Source organism: Oncorhynchus mykiss, chromosome 13, assembly GCF_057628025.1.
Source record: "Oncorhynchus mykiss isolate SJ-2025 chromosome 13, ASM5762802v1, whole genome shotgun sequence".
Classification (NCBI taxonomy): domain Eukaryota; kingdom Metazoa; phylum Chordata; class Actinopteri; order Salmoniformes; family Salmonidae; genus Oncorhynchus; species Oncorhynchus mykiss.
Window position 1 is genome coordinate 45,705,915 of NC_143034.1, and position 15,456 is coordinate 45,721,370.

General features: G+C 45.4%; 1 protein-coding gene across 1 annotated transcript in view; it reads right to left on the bottom strand.

The window, feature by feature from the left end:
• LOC110486237 (uncharacterized) overlaps positions 1-15,456 on the bottom strand; it is a 32,491-nt gene that overhangs the window by 7,590 nt on the left and 9,445 nt on the right. The gene's annotated exons all lie outside the window — the stretch shown is intronic.

Consider the following 15,456-nt stretch of genomic DNA (forward strand, 5'->3'; position numbering starts at 1 on the left):
AGCCAACGTTGTCACCAATACCCTGAGTGACTTATGAAGCTCTTGATGAAGTGTTAAAAGCTCACAAATCCAGTCTCTGTGTAGAACGTTTCTAACATGCAAATAGCAATTCGGTATTTTGGGTGCCAGCCCATCTCATCAGGGCTTGTAATGTGTCCAGTTCTCCTAATTTGACTCCAATAGGAGGAGTCAAGTCTGAGTATTGTCGGGACAGGTCAGGGGTCAGAGGTTAGGAGTCAACAATTGGACATCAGAACAGAGGACATCCAATTATGTCACGTAGATCCCTTTCCTGCAGTCAAATGACCAAAGCGCCCTCTAGTGGGCTTATGTGTGCAATGTTATCAGTATTTTTCATAATTTCATAATTAATACACTTTTTCCCCACAAAAAAAATCTTGTGTTTCTATGTCAAATGGTTTTGTTATGTTTCAGTCTCCTGTGATGTATTTAAAGTGTAATATTGTGACGCAAACTCAAAATTGAATATATTTCAACTATATATCTGACATGGTACAAGTGTCTTCATTTTCTTAAGCCCATAACCATGTGTGTGAGGTGTATACTTCTATTTGAAAGTAGATTTAGCCCACTTAACAGAGCAACCCCCCGGGAGAAATCAGTATCACTCTGAGCTCTACTTTAGTCATTACACATACACTGTACTTAGTACATGGTTGATACTGTATATACATTATATGGTACAAACATAGTTTACCAATCAGTATGCATGTGCCTGTGGGTATTCACTGCAGAACAGTAGTTTGATGCAAAACTATGTCACTCAAGAAAACAAGTCTGTGAGCGTGCATTCATGTCTGCATATGTGCAAACAAAAACATGTGGAAACAATAACATGTGGCTAATTGATTTAAGATTTTCCCAGTGAGGGCCCTGCATACCTACAGTACACGCAAGTGTACTGTATTACATGTGTGCGTTGATGCAATCTCCAGTTAATGTGTGCATGATATGGGGACTGTATACCTTTCCCCGTCTCAGACTTGAGGGATATGGAGGGGGGAGATTGGTGGAATCTAACCCCAGCATCAGGTTAGTGTTACTGCCCTCCTCTCTCCTCCTCTTTCCCCTCCTCTCTCCAGCCTCTCTAGACCAGTGGCAGGCAGACTGGAGCTCACTCCCCTTGGGCTTCCTGTTTACCATATATACTGTAGTACACACGCTCTGTTCCAATGGGTAACCTGCTACCCACTCTAACTAGGTGCTCACAGTATGCGACAGACGGGTTAATTCATTTGACAATGGAAGGAATGCAGAGAGAGTGTCAAAGAGAACGGTTTATGGGGACTTCTGTTCTGTGGTTTTAATTCCAGGTAGACCCCACTGTGAGGGTTTGGCAACAAGTACACAGTCTCCAACAGTGTAAATAGATCAAGCATAAAACAGTTTGCAAACTAGGTGTGGTAAGTTGTTTTGGATACATGCATTCAGGTCAGATGAATAGTGCAGTACAATATGGATGGAAGCCTGGAAAGTCAAACAAAAAGGTCATGACAAGTCTCCTCACTGGGCACACAATTGGGTAATATTTAGTAAGTTGATCAACGAGAGTCCAACCTATTTTCCCCCATTCAAAAAAACAGCCAAAGGTTTGTTGAATTCCCAATGTGTTAACAATATTATTTTTAACCATCTAAAACAGGGGTTGTCAAATTGGGGTCCACCGCCAGATCTACATTTTTTTTAAACTTTTTTTAACATACATTTTTGGGGGGTAATATTACTCTCAACAGATTAAAAGACTTTTGGCCAAGTATCTGTGGAATAAGTTAATAGTGTGTAAAAAAAAAAATACACTGTAAAATTATTCATTTACAATCAAATCAAATCAAATGTCAGATGCATCGTAAACAACAGGTGTAGACTAACTGTGAAATGCTTACAATGTATGTTCTTAATCCTGGGCAACACGAGCCTGGGAGGCTCACAGGGATATTGGTATCTACAAGTACTCCACCAATTATACATTTTTCTCTGTTTTTTTATTTTACATAAATGCACTGTAATTTAAGCTTTAAAACGGCAAAGTTTTATCTCGGTGTTGAATGGCAGGATATCAGCTTCAAAGCAGCAACAGTAAAAAAATATTTCTTTCCCCATGACAAAATGTGTAGAATTACAGGAAATTTGATTGAAAACTGCTAAATGTTCTCTCTGATGCCAGGAGGCCTCTAAATATTTTCTCTGATGCCAGGAGGCCTCTAAATATTTTCTCTGATGCCAGGAGGCCTTTAAATGTTCTCTCTGATGCCAGGAGGCCTTTAAATGTTCTCTTTGATGCCAGGAGGCTTTTAAATGTTCTCTCTGATGCCAGGAGGCGTTTAAATGTTCTCTCTGATGCCAGGAGGCCTTTAAATGTTATCTCTGATGCCAGGAGGCGTTTAAATGTTCTCTCTGATGCTAGGAGGCCTTTAAATGTTCTCTCTGATGCCAGGAGGCCTTTACATGTTCTCTCTGATGCCAGGAGTCCTTTACATGTTCTCTCTGATGCCAGGAGGCCTTTAAATGTTCTCTCTGATGCCAGGAGGCCTTTAAATGTTCTCTCTGTTGCCAGGAGGCCTTTAAATGTTCTCTCTGATGCCAGGAGGCCTTTACATGTTTTCTCTGATGCCAGGAGGCCTTTAAATGTTCTCTCTGATGCCAGGAGGCCTTTAAATGTTCTCTCTGATGCCCGGAGGCCTTTAAATGTTCTCTCTGATGCCAGGAGGCCTCTAAATGTTCTCTCTGATGCCAGGAGGCCTTTACATGTTCTATCTGATGCCAGGAGGCCTTTAAATGTTCTCTCTGATGCCAGGAGGCCTTTAAATGTTCTCTCTGATGCAAGGAGGCCTTTAAATGTTCTCTCTGATGCCCGGAGGCCTTTAAATGTTCTCTCTGATGCCAGGAGGCATTTAAATGTTCTCTCTGATGCCAGGAGGCCTTTACATGTTCTCTCTGATGCCAGGAGGCCTTTAAATGTTCTCTCTGATGCCAGGAGGCCTTTAAATGTTCTCTCTGATGCCCGGAGGCCTTTAAATGTTCTCTCTGATGCCAGGAGGCATTTAAATGTTCTCTCTGATGCCAGGAGGCGTTTAAATGTTCTCTCTGATGCCAGGAGGCCTTTAAATGTTATCTCTGATGCCAGGAGGCGTTTAAATGTTCTCTCTGATGCCAGGAGGCCTTTAAATGTTCTCTCTGATGCCAGGAGGCCTTTACATGTTCTCTCTGATGCCAGGAGTCCTTTACATGTTCTCTCTGATGCCAGGAGGCCTTTAAATGTTCTCTCTGATGCCAGGAGGCCTTTAAATGTTCTCTCTGTTACCAGGAGGCCTTTAAATGTTCTCTCTGATGCCCGGAGGCCTTTAAATGTTCTCTCTGATGCCAGGAGGCATTTAAATGTTCTCTCTGATGCCAGGAGGCCTTTACATGTTCTCTCTGATGCCAGGAGGCCTTTAAATGTTCTCCCTGATGCCAGGAGGCCTTTAAATGTTCTCTCTGATGCCCGGAGGCCTTTAAATGTTCTCTTTGATGCCAGGAGGCTTTTAAATGTTCTCTCTGATGCCAGGAGGCGTTTAAATGTTGTCTCTGATGCCAGGAGGCCTTTAAATGTTATCTCTGATGCCAGGAGGCGTTTAAATGTTCTCTCTGATGCCAGGAGGCCTTTAAATGTTCTCTCTGATGCCAGGAGGCCTTTACATGTTCTCTCTGATGCCAGGAGTCCTTTACATGTTCTCTCTGATGCCAGGAGGCCTTTAAATGTTCTCTCTGATGCCAGGAGGCCTTTAAATGTTCTCTCTGTTGCCAGGAGGCCTTTAAATGTTCTCTCTGATGCCAGGAGGCCTTTACATGTTTTCTCTGATGCCAGGAGGCCTTTAAATGTTCTCTCTGATGCCAGGAGGCCTTTAAATGTTCTCTCTGATGCCCGGAGGCCTTTAAATGTTCTCTCTGATGCCAGGAGGCCTCTAAATGTTCTCTCTGATGCCAGGAGGCCTTTACATGTTCTATCTGATGCCAGGAGGCCTTTAAATGTTCTCTCTGATGCCAGGAGGCCTTTAAATGTTCTCTCTGATGCCAGGAGGCCTTTAAATGTTCTCTCTGATGCCAGGAGGCCTTTAAATGTTCTCTCTGATGCCAGGAGGCCTTTAAATGTTCTTTCCCCGGGCCCGAGACTTCATCCAAGCCACGTACTGCAGACGTCATAGTAAAACTCCTTGTAGGCTATTGTTAAAGCACTGATTATGAACGGGTCTCTGATGAATTTGCTAACACAAAAGGTTTGAGAACCCCTGATCTAAAATTACAACCAAATTCCAATGAAAAGATCAATGCCTGATATTTGGTTTGGTTGTCACCTCAATGTTTTATCACTGCGCTTTCAACTATTTAGAAGCACATACAAGTTCAAATGGGAATACAATGTCAGATGTTTTGTTCATTTCTACTTAAAAGTACTTCATACTTTATTTATACTTAACCTAATGTGGTATCACTGTGTTTGATCAAGCAACATGTTCAAATGAGCTGGATTGCAGTTAGTTGAGATTACATTCAAATACACGGTGCAAGGGATCAATGCTGTTTTAGATTATATGCAGATTGTTATAGCAATTGTGAACATTTCCACAGACCTGCTAACCTGAACATGCACGCGTTCTATGATTACATAAGACATGTATTGTTACAGTAACCTCAAAATGTGGCCTATGATAAAAATGTACCTATGATAACAATTACAGACCTCTACATGGTTTGTAAGTAGGAAAACCTGCAAAATCGGCAGTGTATCAAATACTTGTTCTCCCCACTGTACAAGTGTTTAGCAGCTGTTATTGCGGGTGTAGTGAAACGCTTGTGTTTCCAGCTCCAACAGAGCAGCAATATCTTACAAGTAATATCTAACAATTTCACAACAATACACACCAATCTAAAGTAAAAATGGAATTAAGAATATATAAATATTTGGACGAGCAATGTCGGAGCGGCATAGACTGAGATAGAATAGAATACAGTATATACATATGAGATGAGTAATGCAAAATATGTAAACATTATTAAAGTGACTAGTGTTCCTTTGTTAAAGTGGCCAGTGATTTCAAGTCTATGTGCAGTATATAGGGCCTCTAAGGTGCTCTCCAGTAGGAGGTGCTGCCCAGACTACTTTTCTTAGAGTGGATAATACACTGCTCAAAAAAATAAAGAGAACACTTAAACAACACAATGTAACTCCAAGTCAATCACACTTCTGTGAAATCAAACTGTCCACTTAGGAAGCAACACTGATTGACAATACATTTCACATGCTGTTGTGCAAATGGAATAGACAACAGGTGGAAATTATAGGCAATTAGCAAGACACCCCCAATAAAGGAGTGGTTCTATAGGGGGTGACCACAGACCACTTCTCAGTTCCTATGCTTCCTGGCTGATGTTTTGGTCACTTTTGAATGCTGGCGGTGCTTTCACTCTAGTGGTAGCATGAGACGGAGTCTACAACCCACACAAGTGGCTCAGGTGGAGGAGCAGGAGGAGCACTGCCAGAGCCCTGTAAAATGACTTTCAGCAGGCCACAAGTGTGCATGTGTCTGCTCAAACGGTCAGAAATTGACACCATGAGGGTGGTATGAGGGCCCGACATCCACAGGTGGGGGTTGTGCATACAGCCCAACACCGTGCAGGACGTTTGGCATTTGCCAGAGAACATCAAGATTGGCAAATTCGCCACTGGCGCCCTGTGCTCTTCACAGATGAAAGCAGGTTCACACTGAGCACATGACAGACGTGACAGAGTCTGGAGACGCCGTGGAGAACGTTCTGCTGCCTGCAACATCCTCCAGCATGACCGGTTTGGAGGTGGGTCAGTCATGGTGTGGGGTGGCATTTCTTTGGGGGGCCGCACAGCCCTCCATGTGCTCGCCAGAGGTAGCCTGACTGCCATTAGGTACCGAGATGAGATCCTCAGACCCCTTGTGAGACCATATGCTGGTGCGGTTGGCCCTGCATTCCTCCTAATGCAAGACAATGCTAGACCTCATGTGGCTGGAGTGTGTCAGCAGTTCCTGCAAGAGGAAGGCATTGATGCTATGGACTGGCCCGCCCGTTCCCCAGACCTGAATCTAATTGAGCACATCTGGGACATCATGTCTCGCTCCATCCACCAACGCCACGTTGCACCACAGACTGTCCAGGAGTTGGAGGATGCTTTAGTCCAGGTCTGGGAGGAGATCCCTCAGGAGACCATCCGCCACCTCATCAGGAGCATGCCCAGGCGTTGTAGGGAGGTCATACAGGCACGTGGAGGCCACACACACTACTGAGCCTCATTTTGACTTGTTTTAAGGACATTACATCAAAGTTGGATCAGCCTGTAGTGTGGTTTTCCACTTTAATTTGGAGTGTGACTCCAAATCCAGACCTCCATGGGTTGATACATTTGATTTCCATTGATCATTTTTGGGTGATTTTGTTGTCAGCACATTCAACTATGTAAAGAAAATAGTATTTAATAAGAATATTTCATTCATTCAGATCTACGATGTGTTATTTTAGTTTTCCCTTTATTTTTTTGAGCAGTGTACATCGAAAATGACGTTATTTCAAAGGTGAAAATTAAACATATTTTATACAAGGTTTGTCTGTGTTGAATATTGGTTACCATGATCACATAAATCTGTGGTTGAAATTTGACCTTCAAAACAACAGTTTACGCTGATGACTTTTTTTTTCAAATCTAATTTATTTTCCACGTAGACAACAGGTCACACAATACGTTGACAAATGAAGTTGAAACAATGTTGATTTAACCCGTTTGTAACCAGCGGGTTCTCTCTAGATCTAGACCAGCCAACCTTGGCCATAGCCTGAACCTTTGCTCCTCTCTGTTTATGGTCTCACACAACATCACTAGCACTTCTCTATTTTCCGTGAAGTTGCTCTCTGGATGTGTTTGTGTTCGACCTAGTGGATCTCATTCCTCTAGTTAACCAGGGCAAACAGAGTCTGCATCCCAAATCGCACCCTATTCCCTACATACAGTAGAGCACTACGTTTGACCAGAGACCCATGTGTCCCGGTCAAAACTCTGGTCAAAAGTAGTGCACTATCGAGGGAATAGGGTTCCATTTGGAAAACCTCCTGGGTCTGGGAGCTGTGCGTCAGAGCAAGCAGGTCACTGTTGCCAAAGCACAGGCTTGGTGGGCCACACAACACATCCTAATCTCCTCATGAAGGTTCTGTATTTCTCCTCACTTCCCCTCTCTCACTCCCACTCTCTCCCTCTCATCCCCCACTTCCCATTCCACTTCATCCTCTCCTCCCTTTATCCTGTTCACCCCACATACCATTCTTCATTCCTTGACAGTGACATGACAATGTCCTCAATCCCCCTCCTCTGTTTCTTTACAACCTTCTCTCTCAACCTCCCCCTCCCTCTCCTATCGTTTTCCTCTTTCTCTCTCGCCCATCACTCTTCCCTTCCCCCACATCCCCGGGCTGTGCCCACCGGGTTCTGTAATCTCATCATGGCGCTCAGCTTGAATGCCGTCTCTCCACTCCCTCAGTGGGAGACATCCCAGCAGGGCCCCCTCACTGTGTGACCCCCTACGTCTCCATCTCTCTCCACTGACATGGCGAGGGGCCCTGGTTGTTGCTGTGGCTGCTGCTGCTGGTCAGCCTGTCTGACACCTGATACCTCTGCTGGATAAAACCAACCCCCTCACCTGCCTGAGGTGGTGGTGGAAGAGTGGGTAAGACAGAGCACAGCAGACCAGATGCTAGCCAGGCCCATGTCCCAGCTACTATACTGGGATGTGTCTTGGTCTTATACGTACTACCAATCCAGATATGTCGAGGACTGATCTTCCTGGGGCTCTGGTTGTGAGCTCTGAGATGCCGTTGTTCTTTAAAGGAAGAGAGAGGAGAGAGAGAAGAACAGAGAGGCAGACGGAGCAAGATAAATTAAAATAACAAATGTCAAGGGAGCTCAAAAAGGTAGAGGGAGAGCGAGAGAGAGAGAGAGTGAACGAGAGAGAGAGAGAGTGAACGAGAGAGAGAGAGAGAGAGAGAGAGAGAGAGAGAGAGAGAGAGAGAGAGAGAGAGAGAGAGAGAGAGAGAGAGCGAGAGACAGGGGGGACAGAGCAAGAGTATGTGTTTTTGCCCTAGAGCTGAAAGGGTGTTGCTGGATAATTAAGGTCACTGTGGTATAACAAAATGATTTATACAGTATGTGTGTGTGTATGGACCCTCAGAGAGTGTGTGTGTGATGAGTGACTCAGCTCTTAACATCACAACTGGCCTCCCCATGTTAATGAAGAGACGATAATGTTTAACCCTAAACCTCTTTACCGCCACGACTACCTGTAGACTACTAGGGCTGCTAGAGTGATTCAGGACTTTGTGTAATGGACCAATGAATGGCGTCAAGTTGCTTCCAGGAAAAGGTCACCCTCAATTATAGAGAAGGTGAGTATATACAGCTATAAACGCATAGAGGAGTCAGGGTGAGTAACAGCTACTGTGACAGGCATCAATGCACAGTGATTATGCACACATGCCATTTCCAAAAATAATATGCGCCGTGTTTACGGGTCAACACACAGACACACAGCTGGCATTTCTCGTACACACACACACATCCGGCTGGGTGACGGTGGCAGCAGGGCGGATGACGGTGGGACAGGCCAGATGACATAACACACAGCCACTTGTAATTTTCCAGTCTTTCAATCGCCCCACTTCTGTCGTTACATAAGATCGTCTGTGACTTTCACATGGACGCTTTTATACAGGGGCACAGCATGTGAGATTACTCCTGCTATACTTTACCCCCCCCCCCCCCCCCCCCCCACTCCCACTCTCCTCAGTTGCAGCCATTGTTCAGTATCCTTAAGTATCAGTCCCAGTGTTTCTGCCCTCTCAGCAGCTCTGTAAGAGCAGGAATGCATCCCAAATGGCACCCTATTCCATATATAGCGCACCGGGGGCAGGCCCTGGTCAAAGGTAGTCCACTATATTAGAATAGGCTGCCATTTGGGCCCCAGACGTGGGCTGTTGATGAGCTGTCACAGGGCCACTCATGGGCTCCACAGGTGGGGCTGCAGCCGTTATGTATCTCCCCACGGGACTCCCTGTCCCCCACTGAGCCTACAAGCACAGGGGAAATATTACAGCTCCCAAGCTTCAAGAGAGCCAGGCCGTCATTATCAATAAGAAGGTGCTTGACTCACCTGGTTACACTAAGGTTAAATCAAAAGGAGACCTTATTTTAACAGATGGTGGGTTACATATTGACTCCATTCCAGCCATTATTATAAGCCATCCTCCCCTCAGCTGCTGTGTGTTGTGTGTGTGTGTGTGTGTGTGTGTGTGTGTGTGTGTGTGTGTGTGCGTGTGCGTGTGCGTGTGTGTGCGTGTGTGTAGAACTGTAGTGATGGTGAGCGGAAAAATAGATAGTTTTGAACCTACTTTGATTTATGGGACTTTCACAACTCCCCCTTGGATGTTTCTCTTTCTCCTTCTTTCGTTCTCCTATATATAAAACCGTTGGCACTAATGGGCTGTGTGAGTCGACCCAGCGATGGTATTTTAATCAGTAGCATAGGGGTATGGAAGACTAAACTGAGCTGGTAGGACCAAGTCAAACCTGCTCCGGACACAACAACCCTTCTCTGCTCTTCACTCCTGCATTCAATAATGTGTGACAATGACGGATTCATATGACATGGTTCAATGGTTGACATTGTGTGTGTTTCCTTGTGTGTGTGCATGTCCATGCATGTATAGTACCAGTCAAACGTTTGGACACACCTACTTATTCAAGGGTTTTTCTTTATTTGTACTATTTTCTACATATGAAATAACACATATGGAATCATGTAGTAACCAAAAAAGTGTTAAACAAATCAACATATATTTCACATGTGAGATTCTTCAAAGTACCCACCCTTTGCCTTGATGACAGCTTTGCACACTCTTGCCATTCTCTCAACCAGCTTCATGAGGTAGTCACCTGGAATGCATTTCAATTAGGCATGTCTTGTTAAACATTTAATTTGTGGAATTTCTTTCCTTCTTAATGTGTTTGAGCCAATCAGTTGTGTTGTGACAAGGTAGGGGTGGTAAACAGAAGATAGCCCTATTTGGCAAAAGACCAAGTCCATATTATGGCAAGAACAGCTCAAATGAGCAAAGAGAAATGACAGTCCATCATTACTTTAAGACACAAAGGTCAGTCAATACGGAAAAAAATTGATTTGCAGTCGCAAAAACCATCAAGCGCTATGCTGAAACTGGCTCTCATCAGGACCACCACAGGAAAGGAAGACCCAGAGTTACCTCTGCTGCAAAGGACAAGTTCATTAGAGTTACCAGCCTCAGAAATTGCAGCCCAAATAAATGCTTCATAGAGTTCAAGTAACAGAAACATCTCAACATTAACTGTTCAGAGGAGACAAAGTGAATCAGGCCTTCATGGTTGAATTGCTGCAAAGAAACCACTACTAAAGGACACCAATAAGAAGAAGAGACTTGCTTGGGCCAAGAAACACGAGCAATGGACATTCGATCAGTGGAAATCTGTCCTTTGGTCTGATGAGTCCAAATATGAGATTTTTGGTTCCAACCGCTGTGTCTTTGTGAGACAGAGAGTAGGTGAACGGATGATCTCCGCATGTGTTGTTCCGACCGTGAAGCATGTAGGAGGAGGTGTGATGGTGTGGGGGTGCTTTGCTGGTGACACTGTCTGTGATTTATTTAGAATTCAAAGCACACTTAACCAGCATGGCAACCACAGCATTCTGCAGCGATACACCATCCCATCTGGTTTGTGCTTAGTGAGACTGTCATTTGTTTTTCAACAGGACAATAACCCAACACACCTCCAGGCTGTGTAAGGGCTATTTTACCAAGAAGGAGAGTGATGGAGTGCTGCATCAGATGACCCGACCTCAACCCAATTTAGATGATTAGGGAAGAGTTGGACTACAGAGTGAAGGAAAAGCAGCCAACAAGTGCTCAGCATAAGTGGGATCTCCTTCAAGACTGTTGGAAAAGCATTTTCAGGTGAACTGGTTGAGAGAATGCCAAGAGTGTGCAAAGCTGTCATCAAGGCAAAGGATGTCTACTTTGAAGAATCTAAAATATATTTTGATTTGTTTAACATTTTTGGTTACTACATGATTCCATATGTGTTGTTTCATAGTTTTGATGTCTTCACTATTATTCTACAATGTAGAAAAGAGTACAAATAAAGAAAAACCCTTGAATGAGTTGGTGTGTCCAAACTTTTCACTGGTACTGTGTGTGTGTGTGTGTGTGTGTGTGTGCGTGCGTGTGTGCGTGCGTGCGTGCGTGCGTATGTGTGTGCATGCATGTGTGTGTATAGAACAAGAGAGAGTGTGAGGGTTAGCGCCCCTTGCATTGCTGAGTGGGGTGCAGGTCTGGCTGATGTGGGTCTGCTCTCCAGAGGTGGTCCTCGTAGATAGGCCAGCTAACGGGCCAGCCTATTAAAAGACAGCAGTAGAACAGTGTAAACTAGATCTGAGGACCCCCCAGGGGGCCCTGCGTAGCAGAGAGAGAGGCTCTCTCTAGCTAATGCTGCTGCAGAGCTCTACTACGTCATACCAGCCATCTCTAAAGGGAGACGCTATATCCACCCGGCACCTGCAATGTCAACACAACACAATGACAGACACTCCCAAATGTTAGAATCCCCTAGGGGGTGTCCTGTCCTGTCCCCCAGGTATAGGTACTTCTTCATTACATTAGCCCATCTCATTAGCCCAGCGTGTGGCAGATCCCAGAGATAGAGGTGGAGGCAGCACTTAGGTCCCATAAAGGGGCGGTCCGTCCTTGTCTCTCTCACTGTCGTCATTGGGCCATAATTTAACTCAGACGCACATAGATTTACAAGTGATTGATATACAGTACAATTAGGATGCCCGGCCTCACACAGACACTCATGAGCTACACCGACCGGGAATAGTGTTTGCGTATGTGCATGGCAACTTTTATGGAATTAAAAGTACACTTACGTGTGAAACCAGGCACGCACTCACGACTGAGGAGTGACTAACCACCCATCCAACATAACACTGTCAAACACAACTCATTAAAATCTCTCTCTGTCTCACACAAGCAGATCAATATCCCATCTGCTACTATTCTCTCTCTCTCTAATCCACACATCCCTGTACCCCCTCTCTCTCTTTAACCCCTTCATCTCTGCTCTGTCCATTTCTGATTAAGAGCACATAGCTGCAAAGCCTCATTCGCCCTCTGCTATCACAGCTCTGTGTCTGCCTGAACTCTTAAGGCAGCAGGACTCACTCTATTCAATTCTCCCGTGGTATCACCCTTCCTCTCCGTGTCAGGCCCTGGGAGAGCCCAGACAAATGAAATGGTTGGACCTTTAGGTCGCGCTAAGTGCTAAAGGAAATGACACAATAAAGGGAAAAGTAATCCTTCCCTTTGTGCACTGCGATTCTGTTTCTATTAAGAGGCATTAGCAACGCGGCAACACTTCTGTCAAGAACAAAACCATCAAAGGTTTAAATCAAAAGCCTGGTGGTGCTGACGTGGTTTGGAAACCCAGCACAGACCGAAAAGTAATGAAATTCTTTTGGTGGCAGATAACAAAATATAATAGAGAAATAAAGAACATCTCTCTCCCTACTTGAACAGAATGCTGCTGGTATTATGAGCTTATGAACTGAAAACAAGTGAAACACAAAGAGACATCGATGATCATCGTGTTTGAAGGAAGAGACGTACAGCACATGCGGGCTGCATGTGGATCGAAGATAGCAGGTTGTAGCTTTGGGTAAACAAAACGAAATAGGGGGTCAGAGCATCCCTACAGCCAGAGCGCTGTTGGAAATTCCAAATTGTTTGCATAGTCAACTTACACCCTGCACTGACACACACACTTTGTAAGGATTGACGCAGGAGACGAGAAGCAGGTACAGGGAGTGAAGGTTTAATAGCTGACGGACATGACACGGAACAGGAACAGTGTCAGGACAGGAACACATAACAATTGATGCGGACACATGAACACCACCAAGGAACAGACAGATATACAGGGGGTAATCAACCACGTGAAGGAGTCCAGGTGAGTCCAATGAGCGCTGCTGCGCGTAATGATGGTGACAGGTACGTGTAAAAAAAGGGTAGCATGGCGCCCTCGAGCACCTGAGAGGGGGATAGGGAGAAGGCGTGACAGTACCCCACCCACCCACCCCCAGGGGAGCCATCCGGCGTCGCACCTGGGTGAGCCTTGCGAGCCGGCTGAGGCGTGGGAGCCTGACGATCCAGCTGATGCGCGAAAGCCCGATGGGCCGGCTGAAGCAACCAACCAAGGCAAGGAAATCTCAAGAGCTAGCTAGGGCGTGACAGCCCGACGAGCCAGCTTAGGCACCCCCAGTTCCATCGGCAGGCAGAATTCAAGCCCAACGTCACAAAAAAAAGAAGAATAACAATGGGCTGGCTGAGGCAATGTGAGCCCAACAAGCTGACTGAAGCATGAAGTGAGATGGGAACCTGCTGAGCCAGCTAGGGCACGCCCGGGTCCATCGGCGGCGGCCCCCGGGTCCATCGGCGGCGGCCCCCGGGTCCGACGTCACCAACAAAACAAAACCCTAAAAAACTCTCTGGTGCTTCTTGTAATGGTGTCCGCATTCTGTAAGGATCGACGCAGGAGATGAGAAGCAGGTACAGGGAGTGAAGGTTTAATAGCTGACGGACATGAAACGGAACAGGAACAGGAACAGCGTCTGGACAGGAACACATAACAATTAATGCGGACACAGGGAGCACCACCGAGGAACAGGGGGTAATCAACCACGTGAAGGAGTCCAGGTCCAATGCCAGAGAGGGGGAGCGGGAGCAGGTGTGACACACTTACCCCACCAGAAATTCCACCAGGGGTCTTTTCACAGTCCCCAGGTCCAGAACTAATTGAAGGAAACGTACAGTATTATTCAGAACCATGAGTGCATGGAACTCCCTTCCATCTTAAATAGTGCAAGTGAACAGCAAACCTGGTTTAAAAAAACAAATAAAACAACACCTCACGGCACAACGCCTCTCCCCCATGTGACCTACTTGTTGTGTGTATGTACTGACAGGTATGTCAGTGGAGGCTGCTGAGGGGAGGATGGCTCATAATAATGGCTGGAATTGAGTCAATGGAATGGTATCAAGCACATGGAAACCACATCTTGGATGTGTTTGATGCCATTAATGTTTCATGTTTTTAAATGTACATACATTGTAAAGTATTTTGTCTGTAAAGTATTTTACGTTATGTGTCGGACCCCAGTAAGACTCGCTGTCGCCATTGGCGCCAGGTAATGGGGATACTAATAAATAAAACAAACACCAGCATCCCCATACTGTCTCCATGTACCTCTTCGTAAACCTTAACACACCTACCTATAGGAACCTCAGCCCTTTTCTCTCTAGCTTCTCTAACATCTAACAGTCATACACAGTACAGTAGCTACACAGCTATATATATATATATATATATATATATATATATATATATATATATTTTAACTAGGCCAGTCAGTTAGGAACAAATTATTATTTACAATGACGGCCTACACCGGCCCAACCCGGCCGCCCTATGGGACTCCCAATCACAGCCGGATGTGATACAGCCTGGATTCAAACCAGGGACTGTTGTGACGCCTCTTGCACTGAGATGCAGTGCCTTAGACAGCTGCGCCACTCGGGAGCTCTACCATGTCACACCTCTGTCAGATCCACTCACACTCATCCCAGTGTCACAGTAGAATATATGATGATATCAGACACCATTCACTGGGATTCGATGAGTAACCAGCAAACATCAGAAGAGACCTTTGACCCCACCAATGGTTAACTGAGTCAACAGATTGGTACTATGAGGAAGCAGCTTCTCCACTGACCACACATACAGGAAGTAATTATAGCTACTGGCAGTATGATGTCACACCTACCCCAGTACCCATCCTCACCCATCTGCCCACTACACTACCCCACTGCTCAGTTAATTAGCCATCGGTCAAGAGTCAGTCGAACACAAACACAGGACTGTTCCGCTGTTCCACCTTCGTCCTTTCTTATACATACACTAAGGGGTCGATTCAATCCGCATCGTAGAAGATCCACAGTATAGTGCAATTGAAATGGAAGGGTTATTTCCGATTAAGCTGACATATGCAGCGGGTACATTGCCTTTAAATTCCAATCGCGCCATACCGTGGATCAATCAATCAATCAAATGTATTTATTAAGCCCTTTTTACATCAGCCGATGTCACAAAGTGCTTTACAGAAACCCAGTCTAAAACCCCAAACAGCAAGCAATGCAGGTGTAGAAGCACGGTGGCTAGGAAAAACTCCCTAGAAAGGCAGGAACCTAGGAAGCAACCTAGAGAGGAACCAGGCTCTGAGGGGTGGCCAGTCCTCTTCTGGC